We start from the raw sequence: 17,450 nt of genomic DNA, 5'->3' as shown, positions 1-17,450 counted from the left end.
TTGTTTAGCATTCAGTGTGTTGGGTAACAAATAAATACTCAATTTCAAGTGCTTAACTCAGTCAGAGAGGTGTAGCCTGGGTCAGCCTGAACCCACTTACAACAGAGCTGTCTGGAATACTAGAGGAAGCATGGTTAAATTAGGCCATGTCTACCCTAAAAATGTAGAACCATCTAATCTGCTCCTTTCTCCCTCATTTGTAAATAATAACCCGCAACACCCAGCACCATCTAGGAAGTTGTAAGTATTTAAAGGGTTGACCAAGGCTGGGCTTGGGGCAGGGGCACCTCACAGATGCCCTTTATCCAGGGTAGCTAACCTGAGGTTCTCCAGATATTGTTGGACTCTAAGTCCCATCAGCCTCAGCCCATATGGTCAATAATCAGGGATGATGGGAGTTGGAGTCTGGCAGCATCTAGAGCCATCTAGATGCCTCATCTGTACCCTGTATGGTCCCCCCAAAGTGAGATGTTGTCACAAACTAAAGTTTTTAGAAGAGGGCACACTCTTGCTTAGATATAATAGTGTTTAAAGGGTTGGGGACCAAAGGAATGACCAACATAGGCACCAAGCGTGGCTCCGAAGGGACAGCATTGTACAGATTGGAGGCCACCTCCAAGAAGGGGTTTTTCCCATTTGGTAGGGATCTCATTTTGTAGGGGCACCCAGCAAATAGAAGCAAAAAGGTTCCCAGCTCAAGAAACATGGCAAAGGGGTGGGAATTTTCAAGGAAGAGCAGCTTGCCCCTCCCAATAGTGATATCCAAGGAGCATGGACCAACATCAAGCCCCTATCTACAGGTTTGCACATGAAAGTCAAACCACACATTTCTCTTGAAATATCTCCTTTATCAAAATGTGAGCCCCAAACCCATTTAAAACACTTAGTCATTTAACAGCAACGTTTTACTCATAAGAAGCTCCTGTAGAATACCAATCTACATTTTAATTAAGTTTTACTCAGTGTAGACTAGTTAAAATGAATGGGCTTAATTTAGTCACATTAATGTGTCTATTCTGAGTAAAACTTAGTTGATTACCACCCAAGGCCAAAATGGTACAGTCCTGGGACAAAGCTTTTGCAAAGCTGTAATATTAAATCAAGCCAACACTGTATTTTGCAAAAAGAGCTTTCTCTCTCCTTTTTCTTTTGTTGAAAAAAAAAAAAAACAGAGATCACCACCAAAATTGGCCAAGGTTAGGAACGTGAAAGAGATCAGATCAGCAACAATTTCCACCCTCATCACTTGAGGTTGAGAGGAAGGCAGATACCTGACCTACATTTTAGAAAGTTTGATTCCTGGAAGTTTCTACAAAGTTTCCTGGGCTACACACTTTGTTTCATCTGAAAAATCAGAGGTCCTAAAATTCACTGGTGGTCACATCACACTGTGCAGATGCCCATGACCTTCACTTTGCTTTGCAAGTTGCTCCGTACAAGAAGAGCAAACACCATTCAAATTTCACAATTATAATGTAAGCTATTTGGTAAAGCCATTCTTTTGTTTCTCGTCCCCATTACTTTTTCCTCCTTTGCTAATCCTGAGAGAAAGTCAAATGAACCAATGTTTACTCTTTCCCAGCCCTCTTACCCTCCTACCGTCGTCTCTGGTGAATCCATAATGTTGGATCATCACATTCATTTCCATGGCAACAGGTGCTGATGCCATAAATAGAAGTTTAATTTCAGGATTAAGCAGGAGGCAAAAGCTGGATAGTGAATTGAAAATTCTTATTCAAAGTCAAATATGAAAAGATAATTGCGAGGTGTAGTACTTGCCTTCTTACATGAATAGTCTTTTATCCAAATAGCAAATATTCACTTTCTGGAACCCTGATCCTTTCTCAGAAGGGCATTTTTCTTCTTGAGAAATCCTGATTGGAGATGATTAAATATGCCACTATTTATCTTACTTTGGATTATTCTTGATTACATGATACCCATCTGTTTTTCCGTATGAGCTGATAAGCTAGTTTGATGTTATAATGCATGAGAAAGTGATACTTAATTATATGCAGAGGCACTTGCATATTATAGATCAGTCACACTGTAAGATTCCGGATAAGTATCCTACATTTATAGGAAATCCAGAAATTGCCAGAATTTACCAGAGATCTATATCTGATCCTGTCTCATGGTCACACTTTCCAGATTTACCCAAAGTGAGCTGTATAATCTGATCAAATAATGCAATGGTATTTAAAGTTATTCAATGTGTGATTTACATTTAGGCTACAGTCCTGTTCACAGTTCTCTGGAAGTAAACCTTATTGAAAACCAATGGGTGTTGCTTCTATATATGTATAGAATTGTACAGTTACATTCAAAATATTATGGGACAGAACAGATGCAACAGAAGATATTCATCATTGAAACTATCCATTCTTCTTTATGGGGGGTAGGGCAGGATACACAAGCCATTGGAAACTCGGTTTTGATTGGACCAGTAGCATTGGGCTGGATCTAAAGAACATAGGAAGCTACTTAAAGACTAAGTCAGACCATTAGTCTATCTAGGTCAGCATTCACTACACATCAAGTGAATGATGTTTTGGACTACAAATCCCATCAGCCTCATCAATGCAGCTAGTGTTCAGGGAAGATGGGAACTGCCTTTCATCAACCTGTTCAACTTCCATAAAGGCATGGACTCTTTCTATACATGAATGTCACCTGTCAGGGAATGGTCTGGATCTGAGGATTGGGGAATGCATTCTCAGGCTGATCAGCTTCTCTCTGAAGAAGAGGAGGAGGAGGAGGAAGATTCACCCTCTCCTGTTTCCAGCGGTTTCAGGAGCAGAGAGAGAGACAGACACTGAGCAGCTTCCACAGGAGTTGCCTAGTTACAAGATAATGGAAAGAGAAACAGAAAGGAGGGAACAGCCAGCAGAGATGTCATTAGAGAGTGTGGGAAGCCCTCCTTCCCCAAGAACTAGGAGGTCCATCCGTATTAGAAACAAAGAATGCAGAGAGGATGAGGAACTTCTCGTTGGCACCCAGGATGTTGCTGGGGATGGAAGGGGAAGGATTTAGAGTAGTCAACTGCTCTCCTTGTGGAGAGATGTGGCTTTTTGCTTGCAACCAGATGACTGAATAAAAAGGATTATAAAATATGAACTGCTTGTTAATTCTTGCTGTGAAGTTACTAAAGGGAGGGGAGGACTCTCCTTAGTCTCATGTGCGATGGAACTTCCTGTCCCCTCATACCTGCATGTGTCCGCATCCTCCCTAAATTCACTTGGGAGAATTGGGACAACTCCCACAAAATATTTATGGGGTGCATAGGGGTAGGAGGTGGGGAAAGCTCCAGTATACAAGTGTAACTCCTTGCAATGATGGAATTAGTTATTTGGATAAAAAGGTAAAGGGACCCCTGACCAGTAGGTCCAGTCGTGACCGACTCTGGGGTTGCGGCGCTCATCTTGCTTTACTGGCCGAGGGAGCCGGCATACAGCTTCCAGGTCATGTGGCCAGCATGACTAAGCTGCTTGTGTCGAACCACAGCAGTGCACGGAAACACTGTTTACCTTCCCGTCGGAGTGGTACCTAGTTATCTACTTGCACTTTGACGTGCTTTCGAACTGCTAGGTTGGCAGGAGCAGGGACCAAGCAAAGGGAGCTCACCCCATCATGGGGATTCGAACCGCTGACCTTCTGATTGGCAAGCCCTAGGCTCTGTGGTTTAACCCAGAGCGCCACCTACGTCCCAGTTATTTGGATACCACCTCCATATATTTCTATATCTACTGACAACGAAATGGAATAGAGACTTGTGCAAAATAAACTAATTGCAAAAGACTGGAGGGCACCATGTTAACTACACCAGCCTACACAGATTTACTGGCAACAAGCCTCCAGGGTTTCAGACAGGAGTTTTTATGCAGCCCTAACTGGAATGCCAGGGTTCAGCCCTGAGACATTTTGCATGCAAAGCAAAGCCTCTGAGCCACAGATGTCCCCCAGTGGATTTAACCTTCTCCATTCACACTGTTTTCCAAATCCAATTATTACTTGAAGCTGCTGTGGGGTGGGGGGTGGGGGGACACAGGCACCTAAGTCAAGCCTCTTTTTTCCATAGTGGTGCTAACAGCAGGTGATTTACATTGGGAATAACAATACAGTGGGTTGTTTTTTTAAAAAAATGCACCTCTGGAGCCATGACTCTGTTCACAACTGGATCACCACTGCTTCAAAGTATACATTTAAAAGTGAGAAGATCAAGTCAAGAATTTTCTTCTTGATATCTGTTTCAGCCTTAAGACTGCAACACAAACTTATGGGCAAAATGTATTTCAGGGGGAAATGGGTTGTCCACTTCAATTCACACTCTTAATGTAGCTTGCTGGAGTTTGGAGGCTTCATATGGCTTGCCTTTTTATTTTATTTTTCTTGACAGCACTATTCCCCCCATACATCACTTTGCAGTTCATCTGAAAGATGTATTTATGTGACTTCACTTTTATACTTTGAGGTCTTTGGCAGTGGGGAGGGAGTACTTTAAAGCAACTGCACAAAGGTTTACAGAAAAGATTAAGCCTGGTCTTTGATATTTGGAAGCCTTTAAGCTGCTGGAGGTAGCAAGGCTTTTCAAAGGATCTATATGGTTCCAGGTTATATATTTGCAATCCTGATATACTGACGGAAGGACACTTACATATTTCAAAATCGAATATATAAAAAATCCTCTGTAAAAAGAGACAGTGAAAACCTGGCCTGTAACTCAGGCATTCACTGCCTCATGAATTCTCTGTGTCGAAGTATCTGTGGAGCGGACCGTGTTCAGATTCGATATTCTTCCTTAAACTTTTTCTTTTTAAAAGTTACACATTGGTGATGATCCACTTGCAACTGAGAAACATGGAGAAAATGGAATGTTAGAGGGAATTTGGAATGGGGGTATCTTTGTCAGGGCTGGCCCAAGACATTTTGGTGCCTGAGGCAAAGGGCAAGATAGAGATCTCCCTTCATTCCCTATTCAGAAGTCAACTGAACTATTGTATCAGAGGGCAGCTCAGGGGGCACAGGGCAGGTTGTGCACAGGACAGCTTCGTCCTCCATCATCTTGCAGCTGCTTCCCACCCACAGCTGCTTCTGTAGCCTGAGGCAGTTACCTCACACTGCCTAACGATAGGGCCAGCTCTGGTCTTAATGAACCTTCCATATCTCAATCTAGTCTTTCCCTTTCATGCTCAAAGCAATAGAAGTTTCTTGGAAGGCATGGAAAGGGATGGATGGATAGATGGATAGATGACAAGGTTTTGTGAGGCACGCATGGACCTCTTTTTCTCTGGTACTACCTACAAAGCACCTTTGCAAGTTCAAAGCCAGAGCAAAGCTTATTTTCAATAAACCTCTTGCAAAGCTCATTGGTAACATGTTTTAATTGTGTTTTTAATATTTTCTTGGAAGCCGGCTAGAGTGGCTGCGGCAACCCAGTCATATGGCTGGCATATAAATAATATTTTTATTATATTTAATGTGAGGGGCTCCGGTTTGCTGTTTGTCTCTTACAAAGCTTATGTTGATTGTCTTGATTAACTCACTGATAAGCTAAGAACTGCGTTCACCATCAAGTGTCCTTCATTTTGTAAAGTTTACCTTAAATTTGAACAGCTGTTAGCCTAAAAGTTAACATGACAAACGTTTATTTTAAAAGGAAGTGGTTAGATGAAAACAAAAATTACCGGAAAACACATAAGACTCAGAAGTGGTATAAGTATAGGTTAGAGAGATAATCTATCACCCCCGAAAGGTGAAACTGACAGGCCTATTTTTGTTTTGGGGATTTATTTGCTACATTTGTTATTTAACTGTCCCTGAGTGGTAACTAAAGGGCCTATCGAATTTTCGACCAGGTTCTGATGCATATGCCACTTTAGAGAAAATGGACTATTGCTATAAAGATTGGAATATTGGAGTTTTAGGACTTATGGTATATAATCTATTTGAAGTTAGAGATGAGGTGAACAGAAATGTTTATCTGCCCATACGATTGTGCACAAGTTAGCGTTACTGCAAAAGCCTTCCAGAGGATCTTCACTGGATTCTTGTATGCCCATCTTAATCCCTCATGTAGTTCAACTTGAACGACTGGCTGACGAGGTGTCAGAAAAGACTAAGGAGCCAATTCTCACAGAAAATGACTTTGAGCATGACTGTAACCAGCCTCGAGGAATGCCAAACTGGACCACTTTTTGTGAGATGGGGCATCTGTGACTGAACAATATCTTCTGAGCTTTCCACAGCAAATCTGAGCCCCGAGGAAGAAGAGCAAATTTAAGGGGCTCTGGGAAAGAGAAACGTCAGGGGTCCCCCACCAGGAGGGCCAGTTACACATCACAAGAGAGAGAGAGAGAGAGAGACTGAAAAAGAGAACACCGATTTGCATAACGCTGGTGTACTCTCATTTCTGTAAATTTTAGAAATCTTTATCAGTGATTAGCCAGTAGAGGATTTTATTTGCGTGTGTATTCCATTCTGTAGGTCAGGGTGAGGGCCAAGTCAAATAAGTCAATTGAATTGTCAACTGTGTGTGGGAAAGGGAACAGGTTTGCACAGCTAGCAAGTACCCTGAGGCACTTTTCAGGCAAACAGAGTTTCTGGATAATCTGCACCACTCACTTAAAGTTCTGGGGCACCAAGCGGACACCAAGAAGGCCTTCCTCATCACCTGAAGACTTGTAGGACAGTGGGAGAGGTGAAATAATTAAAGCCACTTTTCTTCTCAGTAGGATAGGCTCACCCAGTTTTGACAGACTTAGGTGCCTCATAACTATTTTGGAATACCGTATTTTTCGCTCTATAACACGCACCTGACCATAACACGCACATCGTTTTTAGAGGAGGAAAACAAGGGAAAAAACATTCTGAATGAAACAGTGGATGTATCATTTTTGTGCTTCATGCTGTGGCCACAGACATGTGATCTGATGGTGAATTTGGGCTGACCCAATGCAAAAATCCTGAGAATCCCTGTGCATCCATGGTTTGTAACCACGTTTTTGCACCATTGCAGCCCCAGGCAACAGTGGGTGCGTGATTTTTTGGGGGGGCAGGCTGTAGCCATGGACATGCTATGTGATCTGATGGTGAATTTGGGGTGACCCAATGCCAAAATCCTGAGAATCCCTGTGGATCCATGCTTTTTAACCACATTTTTGCACCATTGCAGCCCCAGGCAACAGTGGGTGCGTGATTTTGGGGGGGCAGGCTGTAGCCATGGACATGCTATGTGATCTGATGGTGAATTTGGGGTGACCCAATGCAAAGATCCTGAGAATCCCTGTGGATCCATGCTTTGTAACCACATTTTTGCACCATTGCAGCCCCAGGCAACAGTGGGTGCGTGATTTTTTGGGGGGGGCAGGCTGTAGCCATGGACATGCTATGTGATCTGATGGTGAATTTGGGGTGACCCAATGCAAGGATCCTGAGAATCCCTGTGGATCCATGCTTTTTAACCACATTTTTGCACCATTGCAGCCCCAGGCAACAGTGGGTGCGTGATTTTTTTGGTGCAGGCTGTAGCCATGGACATGCTAGGTGATCTGATGGTGAATTTGGGGTGACCCAATGCAAAGATCCTGAGGATCCATGCTTTGTAACCACATTTTAAGTGGGGAGCGAAGGAAAAACAAAGAAGGGACATTAGAGGGGTGTGCAGAGAAGCAGCTGGCTAAGAATGCAGGAGAGGGATTTAACGGGAGGGAGGAAAGAAAGGCAAAAGTTTCCCCCCACCCAAGCCAGCCATCTCTCTCTCTCTCTCTCTCTCTCTCTCTCTCCCTCCCTCCCTCCCTCCCTCCCTCCCTCCCTCCCTCCCTCCACCTCTCTCTCTCCCTCCCCTCTCTCTCTCTCCCTCCCCCTCCCCCCTCTCTCTCTCCCTTCCCCCCTCTCTCTCCCTCTCCCCCAGCAGCACCGGAGCTTGCCTGGAGGGGAGGGGCTTTCCCTGCTCTTTGTTCCGTTTCAGCAAACACAGCAACGAAACAAAGGAGGGTGGGCAGTAAGACCCTGAGGCAGAATGCAGGAAAGCAGCCGCTTCCTCTTTTCAGGTTTCGCTTCTCCGTGCAGCGTGCAGCGCCACGATTTGATTTTTGCATGATTTTTCGGCTCCAGGGACCACACATTCGCTCTATAACACGCACAGACATTTCCCCTTCCTTTTTAGAAGAAAAAATCTGCGTGTTATAGAAGGAAAAATACGGTATTTCCCACACATTGGTTTCATCTATCGGAGGCAGTTTGGGGAATTGCGACCGGTGTGTCTGCACTGGTTGCCACCCTGCAGGAGGCACCAAAACAATGCTGCAGAATGGAGCATGAGAGGCAGGGGGGTCAAATTTTAGCACCGCACAGGGCACTGCTAAAATTTGAGAGCCTACCAGTGCTCCTATGCAGATCACAAATTATAATTAATAAATTGGTCCTAGCCTTGTGTCTTGCCTGTTTAATCTGCTCTCCTCACGTGGAAGAATAGAAAACCCATCCACAATCTAAAATTACAAATGGAAAGGTCTTCATCTGATGCAAAAAAGCTTGTAATGTCACTGCCAGGCATTCTTCCTTGGGGATGGCTTTGCAAAGTCAGGGTGCCACCACAGGAAAGGCCCCCTCAAAAACTAAAGCAGCACTCCTAAAGTTTAAGATTAGAGACACAAGCCTCGAAAAGAGACTTTGAGGCAAGTTAGAGTCTTGGGACACCTCTTTTCAAAAGAATGTAAATCAATGTTGTTTTTACTTTCTATTTAGTGTATGATAACAGTATCTCATTTATATGTATATTCACATGAACTTTTGTACACATTCAAAAACTGTAGCCCTGCACTTTTTTGTTTGGGAGCAAACCCAAGACCCATTAAACTAACAGGTGATTCATATCCCCATAGAGTGAAAATAGTATGGAACTGATTATATCAATCACCCACAATGTAATAAAAATATGAACTTCCTTAAGGATTTCAGATCTTAGGCCTTCTGGCATTTCTTTTCATAACCTGTCATATATTCTAGCTTCTTGGTTTTAATATGAGCTTTTAATGACAGAGGTATTTGACAGGGCATTTATCAAAGTGGGGGGAGTTTTCTTATTATAATAGTAATTAGAGTATGATCAGCCCCTGGTTCAAAAGAAATGGCAATTAACTTGTTTTTATCACTGCCATGACATGCACCTTTGTGTCACATCCTTGATTGTCATTTTGTATCACTGTTAGTGTGTTTCTAATTTCATGTGTACAGTAAATAACTATAATCCAAAGTTGTTTGGGGGATTTAGACATAAATGTCTTTTGTTTAATGTGATTGCTTTCTTTGAGATTACAATACAAATTCAGTCAGGCCAGAAGGAATGATAACGCTAACATTAAAATGATGGATGGCAAACAACCTTGAGAATTTCCATTCCAGCATAATTCTTCAGTGATGACAATCAGTCCATTTCCTGCCCTCAAACATAGGAAATCTGGAATAGCTGAAAGCCCCAATGTAAGTCGAGTGTTGTTTTATATACTCTTTATGGGCAGTCATTAAATAAGTCAAACATTTACCCTTAATGTTTATGCCCTTACAAATACAATAGACTCTGAATTGGCTGTTATTCATAAAATGTGTTCTGTTATAAAGGTCTGCTAATAACTCATCAAAATCGGAAGAGGAAATCAGGTATGAAAAACCACAGAAAAACCCAACTCAGGTAGGGTTGCCATATTTCAAGTAGTAAAAACCAGGACACCCCGTATTTCCCCCTGACTGGATTGACTTGACTCCTGGACAAAGCACCACCTTTCAGAAATTTCCCCTGGACATAAATTCTGCCTTTGAAATCCTGGCAATGTATGGCAGCCCTAACTTGGGTGATATTTATAATGAATTCTGGCCACAGGCAACCATCAGCATATGTCCACAGATTAATTTCATAGCTCAAAAAGGCAGTCCTATTAACCCTCTTTAGCTGTCTCTGTACTAACAGAGGGTTGGGTTCAGAATTTAGCCAAGGATGAAAGTAGCAGGGAGGGGGTGTATTGGCTCCAATTGGCTCCAGAAAGTAAATCTGCCTTGGATTGTGGCCAAAAGTGAACAACCTCTGGGCATATTTACTTACTTACTTACTTACTTACTTACTTACTTACTTACTTACTTACTTATTGCTTTCTCAGGGTAATATAACATCTTGAATGGGGCAGAATATTAGAACTCCATAGGGAAACTAAAGACAGAATTCATTAGCTGGACCATAAAGAAGGCTGATTGCTGAAGAATTGATGCTTTTGAATTACGGTGCTGGAGGAAACTCTTGAGAGTTCCATGGACTGCAAGAAGAACAAACCTATCCATTCTGAAGGAAATCAGCCCTGAGCGATCACTGGAAGGACAGATCCTGAAGCTGAGGCTCCAATACTTTGGCCACAACATGAGAAGAGAAGACTCCCTGGAAAAGACCCTGATGTTGGGAAAGATGGAGGGCACAAGGAGAAAGGGACGACAGAGGATGAGATGGCTGGACAGTGTTCTTGAAGCGACAAACATGAGTTTGACTAAACTGCGGGAGGCAGTGGAAGACAGAAGTGCCTGGCGTGCTCTGGTCCATGGGGTCACGAAGAGTCGGACACGACTTATTGACTAAACCACAATCACATATTATTATTATATTATATTATTATATTATATTATATTATATTATATTATATTATATTATATATTTGCAGTCACCTGCTGTTTTTATACTACTGTATTATAGTTCACCTGGGTGGTCTGCTTCTCAAAGTCTACTTGCATCCTCCAGGTAAGCATGGAATGAAGAACAAGCTTGGGGAGGAAAAGCACTTTAAAATGAGCCTCAAAGGCAGTCAGGGATGCAAAGTGCTTCCAAGTGCTGAAGCCAACGAAGCTTCTGAAATGAGAGATAACATTCAGAGGGCTCCCATGTCTGGGATGCATGCAGTTGTGGCTTTTATTCTCTTTTGTTTAGCATATGTGCAAGGTGACTTCTGGGTCAACTCTGACAAAAATCAGACAAGCTAGGCACAACACAAGCTGCTGAAGGTTTACAGTGTTTAAAAACAATCAAAAAGGAGAACAGATGGGGGACCAGATAGCTTAAAGGAATGGTGGAATCTATTCTTCCCCTTATCATAGAATCATAGACTCTGAGGATCATCTAGTCTAACCCCCTGAAATGCAGGAATATGCAGCGACCATATTAGCTGCAGGGATATTAGTTGCAGGGATCAAACCTGCAACCTTGGTGTTATCAGCACCACACTTTAACCAATTATGAGAGGGTGATGAAATAAGCATGGTATGGAAATTCATTTTATTTTTTTTTAATGACTTCTGGGTCACTTATGTTACACTGTTTGCCAGACACTGTTTGCAGCCTTTCAAAGTTCTCTTTTGTGCCTGTTTAGGAGAGGGGGGCATATAATTGTGTAACTGCTACATTGCCTCACTCCATTATAGTGCAGGTAAACTGTAGTGAGACTGGAATTAGGAGGGCAGCCCTCCCCCCCCCCCCGCCCCTGATAAAAATGCATCTACCACTCCCCATGTGGCCAACTGCTGTGCTGCAGCAAGCAAAACCCATCAGGAGATCATCCCAGATATTTTGCAACTCTCCTCTTTGGAGTTCAGGATACAACCATAACTTTTAGAACGTTGATGCTTTAAAAAACTAACTAACTAACTAACTAACTAACTAACTAACTAACTAACTAACTCACTCTATGCTACTTTATAGTGTCTTCTTTGTGCTCCTTATTTTGCTTCTTTAATGCTGGCCAGTGACCATAACAATAGGGATTTGGGCTGTGCTCCACCACACCAGCCGCCTCTGCCTTAGACCCTGGCAAAAGAGCTGCTGGTGAGAATAGACAAAGCTGAGATAGAGGGGGAAGTTGCCTGACCTGATGCGCATCATGTGATCCTGTGAGTACTTTGTAACAAAGATAAAGATCGGTTAACCCTCAGCATGGAAGGGAAGCAATTGCTTGCTTCAGTTAAATTGCTCTGTTTGTGAACCAAGAATAAATGTGCTAGGCTGAGTTGGAGGAAAGGCATTTCCTAGTCGGAAGCCTTTCCAAGCCAGTAGTTATCCCTTCCACACACACACACACACACACACACACACACACACCCATGTGCACCCCACACAAATAATCACTTTTAAATAATAGTGTAACTGTTAGTAAGACTCACAAAAGACAGCCCCAGCAGCTGGCCCTCATCACTTTGTGGTTTATCATCAGAGTAATTGCATTTCAGTTATGGATTATTGCTATGCATCATACAAATGAGATGCCTCAATGATGTATTGATGGAGAAGCAGGGGTTGTCCAGGAAGAAAAAGATTGAGGAAGTCAACAACTCAATTTTTGTATGTGAAAGAGGAAAGATGACTCAGAACGAGAGAGGGGAGGATGTTATTAACTACTGCATTTAAGCTGCTGGTGGTGATGCTACTGATGAATGAAATTTCCACAGTGATTTCTCTGTCATTAAAGCCGTCTCTTTCCCTCTCCCTCTACAAAAGGCCCTCAAATTGCTTTCCTTTTTTTAGAAGGTATTGTTCCTATCCAGAGTTTCTTTTTGAAAAAAAACAACAATCCCACAAAACAACACTTTCTAAGCAGGTCCAGTTGAACCAACAGCTAAAAATTGTTTTCCAGGCTGAGAGACACTTCAGTTGATCACAGAATCCTTAGCTACTCCCTTCCCTACTGGTAGGCAGTTTTCCACTGACCATTTCCTCATGAAACCAACACACATTCAGGTTCACAGTGTCCATGAAGAACAGTAGTGAACCAAGAGGCAGCAGAGGCAATGGTGGTGGAGTAACCATAGTGCAAGATTAAATGCAAGTTACAAAAGTCTAACATACAAAGAGCATTTCAAGAAGCTTTTGGCAAGCCTCCACCTCCAGCAGTCAAAATGACAGTTTCAAAAGTGCTTTCTCTTAGGTCCATAGCAGCAGCCCCATGCACTAATCTGAATACTTTTTAGTCTCTTATAAGTGGTCCTGTAATTAACTTGAGTTTCAGGGGTGCTGTGTGGCAGACTTCTAAGGGGGCATAGGCAGAATAAACGAGGGAAGTGCTCCCTCACGTCAGAACCACTGGGTTAGACTCATTATCCCATGTTAGGACTGTCTTCCCCACAAACACCAGTTTCCTCTTTACAGTTTCTATTTAATTGGTCTGGACAATATTATCTCATCTGTCACAGCTCTTTAGAGTGCTACTAATAACAACTTCATCAACATCAAGATGTAGATTTGCCAAATATTGCATTGGAGATGATAATAGAATATTGTGCACCTAAATAGATATACACTTCATTGGCTATGTGAGGCATGGGAGTAGGTTTTTGTGCTTATATTATGAAGAAATTGCTAATCTAGTTAAATTGCCCCTCTTTTACCATGCTGCTGTTTCCAAAAGAACTGACCAGTTGTGATCTAGACACCAGAGTAAATGCTTTTATTTACTGTATTTTTATCCTGCTTTTCAGAAGAGAATTTCCCCACACCCCAAAAGTGGCTCACATGAAGAGAGAGACAGAGACAGAGACAGAGACAGAGACAGAGAGAGAGAGAGAGAGAGAGAGAGAGAGAGAGAGAGAGAGAGAGATGGCTGCCAAAGAGACAAGACACACAAGAAAAGGAAAACAGGTGGGAAACCCAGATGAGGAAGACCAGTTCTTCATGGTCAGAACAATGAGGTGACTGTATATACCCAGCTGAGGCCAGGCTGATCTTACCTTGCTGGTTCTTCCTTAAATAGCGGTCGGTGGTTCTAGTTCCTTTGGCCAGTGGATGGAGCTACAGCTAGATGGATAGAGGCCTTTATACCATTGCTTCTGCCATGGTGCTGATCCCATCTGAGCACACCACAGCTGCTAAGGAAAACTCCCATTGCCATCAGGCTTGTTCAGGATGCAAACAGCAGCCTATTGGGATCACGGTCGGAGTAAAAGATGCTTCCTAAACCCACACCACAATCTCAATTCAGATTCTACCCCTGACAGAAACAGTAACTCAGATACTAATTGTGTGAATGATGTCAGGGGTAACTAGGCCTTTAGGAGCTGTCTGTCGGCTGCAATAAAAACTTCCATTTCATACAACCTCTGCAACCTTAATTTGTAAACAAATGTTCAACAAATGAAGTCACTCCAGAAGAAATGATCACCTCTGTGTATTCTACTTTAGATACTCATGGAAGAGATTGATGGAGACAGCTAGGCACCTGGATGATACTGACATTCAGCTGATAAATATTGGGGGCTGAGTTTTTGTTTCATTTCTATCCATTCTAATTTACAGCATCATAATGAGCTGTATGCATGGAGCTATTGAATTCACATTTGGTAGCAGTAACCACCCTGGAAGGCTTATTAGTTTCATCATCCAAATACCCTGAACACTCTAAACAGTTCAGCAGAATTGGCACCATCTCCTTCATTTGGAATAGTGCTCACAATTCAGAAGTGATTTAAACTGGCATGTGGTCTCTGTCAAAGCAGCACCTAAGCTGAGCCACTGTAATTCGTCTCAGTTTCATGAGCATTATGTACACCCAGCCTGCGGAAGAAATAGAATTTTAATCCATGCCAAATTTAACTGCCAGAAAGTATAAACAAGGACCTGGAATGGAGAAACCCACCATTTATTCAGAAGTTCATGCAGATCAAAGTTGATACATACTTAAAGTTCTATTGGTGGTGCTGAGCTCATTTATATATTTCCAATGAGAAGCTCAGTCTTTTCCTATTGATTCCTATTCCACTGTAGCGATGGACAAATCTTCCTAATTCCACCTAATTTCATTGTTGCTGGCACTCAGTCATAGGTCCATGCCTCCCGTTTTGTGTGGATTTTTTAAAAGAATGCCTTAAACATTTGCTTTGAAATTATATGTATTATTGTATACATTGCTGTATGCCTTTCCCTCCAAAAAACCCCCATATTTTTCAATACTGTTCAATGTGCTTTACCATAAAATACATATTTTACATGTCCTTTAACTAGGTGATCAAAAGAGCCATTTATCACAAAGGCAGCAAGCATTCAAGTAACAACAACAACAACAACAACTTTTTATTTATACCCCACCCATCTGGTTGGGTTTCCCCAGCCACTCTGGGCGACTTCCAACAAAAGATTAAAAATACATTAAAGCTGACCAATACCCATTTTTATGCATATGAAATGTCCTACATGCCTCCTCCAGGGACTGGGATCATGGTGGGATGAGCAGAGACGGTCTCTTCATTTGCTTCAACTGCAACATAGCAGGGGTGATATGTAAATGGAACCTCCCATCCACTTTCCCCTTTTTCCTGAACCACCTGGATTTATACCACTACAGTGGAACTTGCACCCTCTCTGCCTCCTGTATGCTTTTGCCCCTTCTCCAATTGCTCCAAATGGTTGGGGGAATGCCAAAAACAGATTGAGGAAATGCATGGGTAGGAGAAGGGAATAATGGTTCTGTTGCAGAAGCAAAAATCTTTGAATGCTTGGAACATTCATGTAGTGCTACTTTGGAAACAACAATTTCTTTATAGCAGATAATATGAGACTCAGCAGTGCCTTTCCCTTTCCTCCATGGGCTCTATTTTCACTCACCAGAAAAAACGAGTATTTTCTGATAATGATACTGTCTTGTTTTGTTCACCAGACAAAATAATAATACCAAAGGTCAACCCTCATGAGAGATATCTTGATGAAGCAATCAAACCCCTAAAATAGCCACACACTTTCTGTTTCTTTCCATACTGAAGCAAAATAATGAGACAAGAAAATGTATTCCTGATAGTAATGAAGGCACTTTTACACAGAGGGCAACTCTCATTTCATCTGAAGATAATATTTATTTCCTCCTCGTCTCTGTGTATTTTCAGATATCCATATTAGTCCCTGGTTAGATACTAAGCAAAAGGCTTATCCAGACTAATCTGTGACTTTTGAGATCATTCTTTATGGTTTTACCTCACATTTTAAAATCAGAAATACTCCTGTGTAAGAGAACCTGGATGGGCCCAGGGGCATGTCTGGAACTTAGGGAGAAGAACCAGAAATATAGCTTGGAGGACCATGACATGCCACAAAAGCAGGAACAACTCACCCAGTGGGGTGGAGCTGTAACACTAGCTTCCTGGCAACAGTGGCACTGCTGCTCTTTGAGAGGGAGACAGGGAGTGTCAAGGTGGCAGTAAGGTTGGTGAGAGTTGAGCAGATCCCATCTGGTGCTCTTGATGGTGTGACCGCACTAGGTGACATCAATACGATCGGTACAAGCAGAAGCTCATGAAGTATGCGCAGAACAGATAACCAAAAACATGTGCCACCCTGGACAGTCACCTGAAGTTAAAAATAGATTGATCAAGTATTTTCATTTATTGTTTTCTTCCTTTGCCCTGTGTACTCCCCTACCTGGTGGCCACAGTTTCCTGTCATTCCTTTTGCAATTTCATTTGTCTCAAAGCTGACCCAATACAAGCTCTTCAACTTCCGCTGCTGCCCTGATGCATGAGATTAGAAGGCAGGAGTTTGTCCCAAATGGTCCACAGCACCTAACATTCCCTTGGTGCTGCTTTGGATCCTATGCTGTTGAGTTAATGTTAGAAATTCATCCGGAACGTATTCCTCATACTGGTTGTGAAAATGGCTGGTGTTAGCGGCACTACTTTTAATTTAGTCAAATATATGGGTTGCCTGTTCTAGGAATCGTACAAGGGCAGGCACATTATTTGAGAGATGTTTACGCACTGCCTATTCAGAAGGAAGCATCTGTAGACACTTTAATGGAAAAATAAATCTGGTGGGAAGAGCAGGGAAGTTGTTTCTTTTTGTGGTGTTCAAGTGAGCTGATTCATGTGTCAGCTCTTCTTTCCCCCCACTCTAGCCAGCTTTGCATTCTTGAAAGAATGTAGAGGACAAACCAAATGACTTTAATATCCTCAGCTCGTGGTGTTTTGTCCATTTAAACTTGTTGAGATGGGGAATGCTTTTGTGATTATGGCTATTACCACTCTTCTGTGATACGTTCACGTAGAACCCTTTTCAGAAATGTGAGCAATGACATTCATGCCTGTGCCAGTAATTTCTCTTATGCCTGTGAGTTGACTGAAGAGTCATTATTGTATAAGGATGCATCAGTCAAGGATAAATATAAAATTGCAACTTTCTGTCACATATCCGTATATTAGATGTGTTGGATATCCATGTTGAAATAGGATATAAAAAGAAAACACTCCTTAGTCAGATTGATAGGGCAAGTCCTTCAAAAGTGAGCCATCCAGAAATGGGCTAACTCTTAAGCATTCACACATTGGGTTCACTCTTTATAGATCTACCACCGCAGGTGACTCTCAATGGATAGTTTATCCCTCTGTGTCTATGCTCTTCTTTTTTGTGTTTCCAAGATACAATAGTCACTTTACAAAGGGGGTTCAAG

General features: G+C 42.3%; 1 long non-coding RNA gene across 1 annotated transcript in view; it reads right to left on the bottom strand.

The window, feature by feature from the left end:
• The window catches only part of LOC310833908, a 37,157-nt gene extending 23,210 nt beyond the window's left edge, over positions 1-13,947 (bottom strand). The window contains exon 1 of the long non-coding RNA XR_014558997.1: positions 13,750-13,947. This is a non-coding gene — a long non-coding RNA (uncharacterized lncRNA). The remainder of the gene's footprint in view (positions 1-13,749) is intronic.
• Between the last annotated feature and the right edge of the window lie 3,503 nt (positions 13,948-17,450).

This window comes from Podarcis gaigeae, assembly GCF_964106915.1.
Source record: "Podarcis gaigeae genome assembly, chromosome: 1".
Classification (NCBI taxonomy): Eukaryota; Metazoa; Chordata; class Lepidosauria; order Squamata; family Lacertidae; genus Podarcis; species Podarcis gaigeae.
Note: the sequence above shows the minus strand (reverse complement) of the source record. Positions and strands in the feature narration are given on the sequence as shown.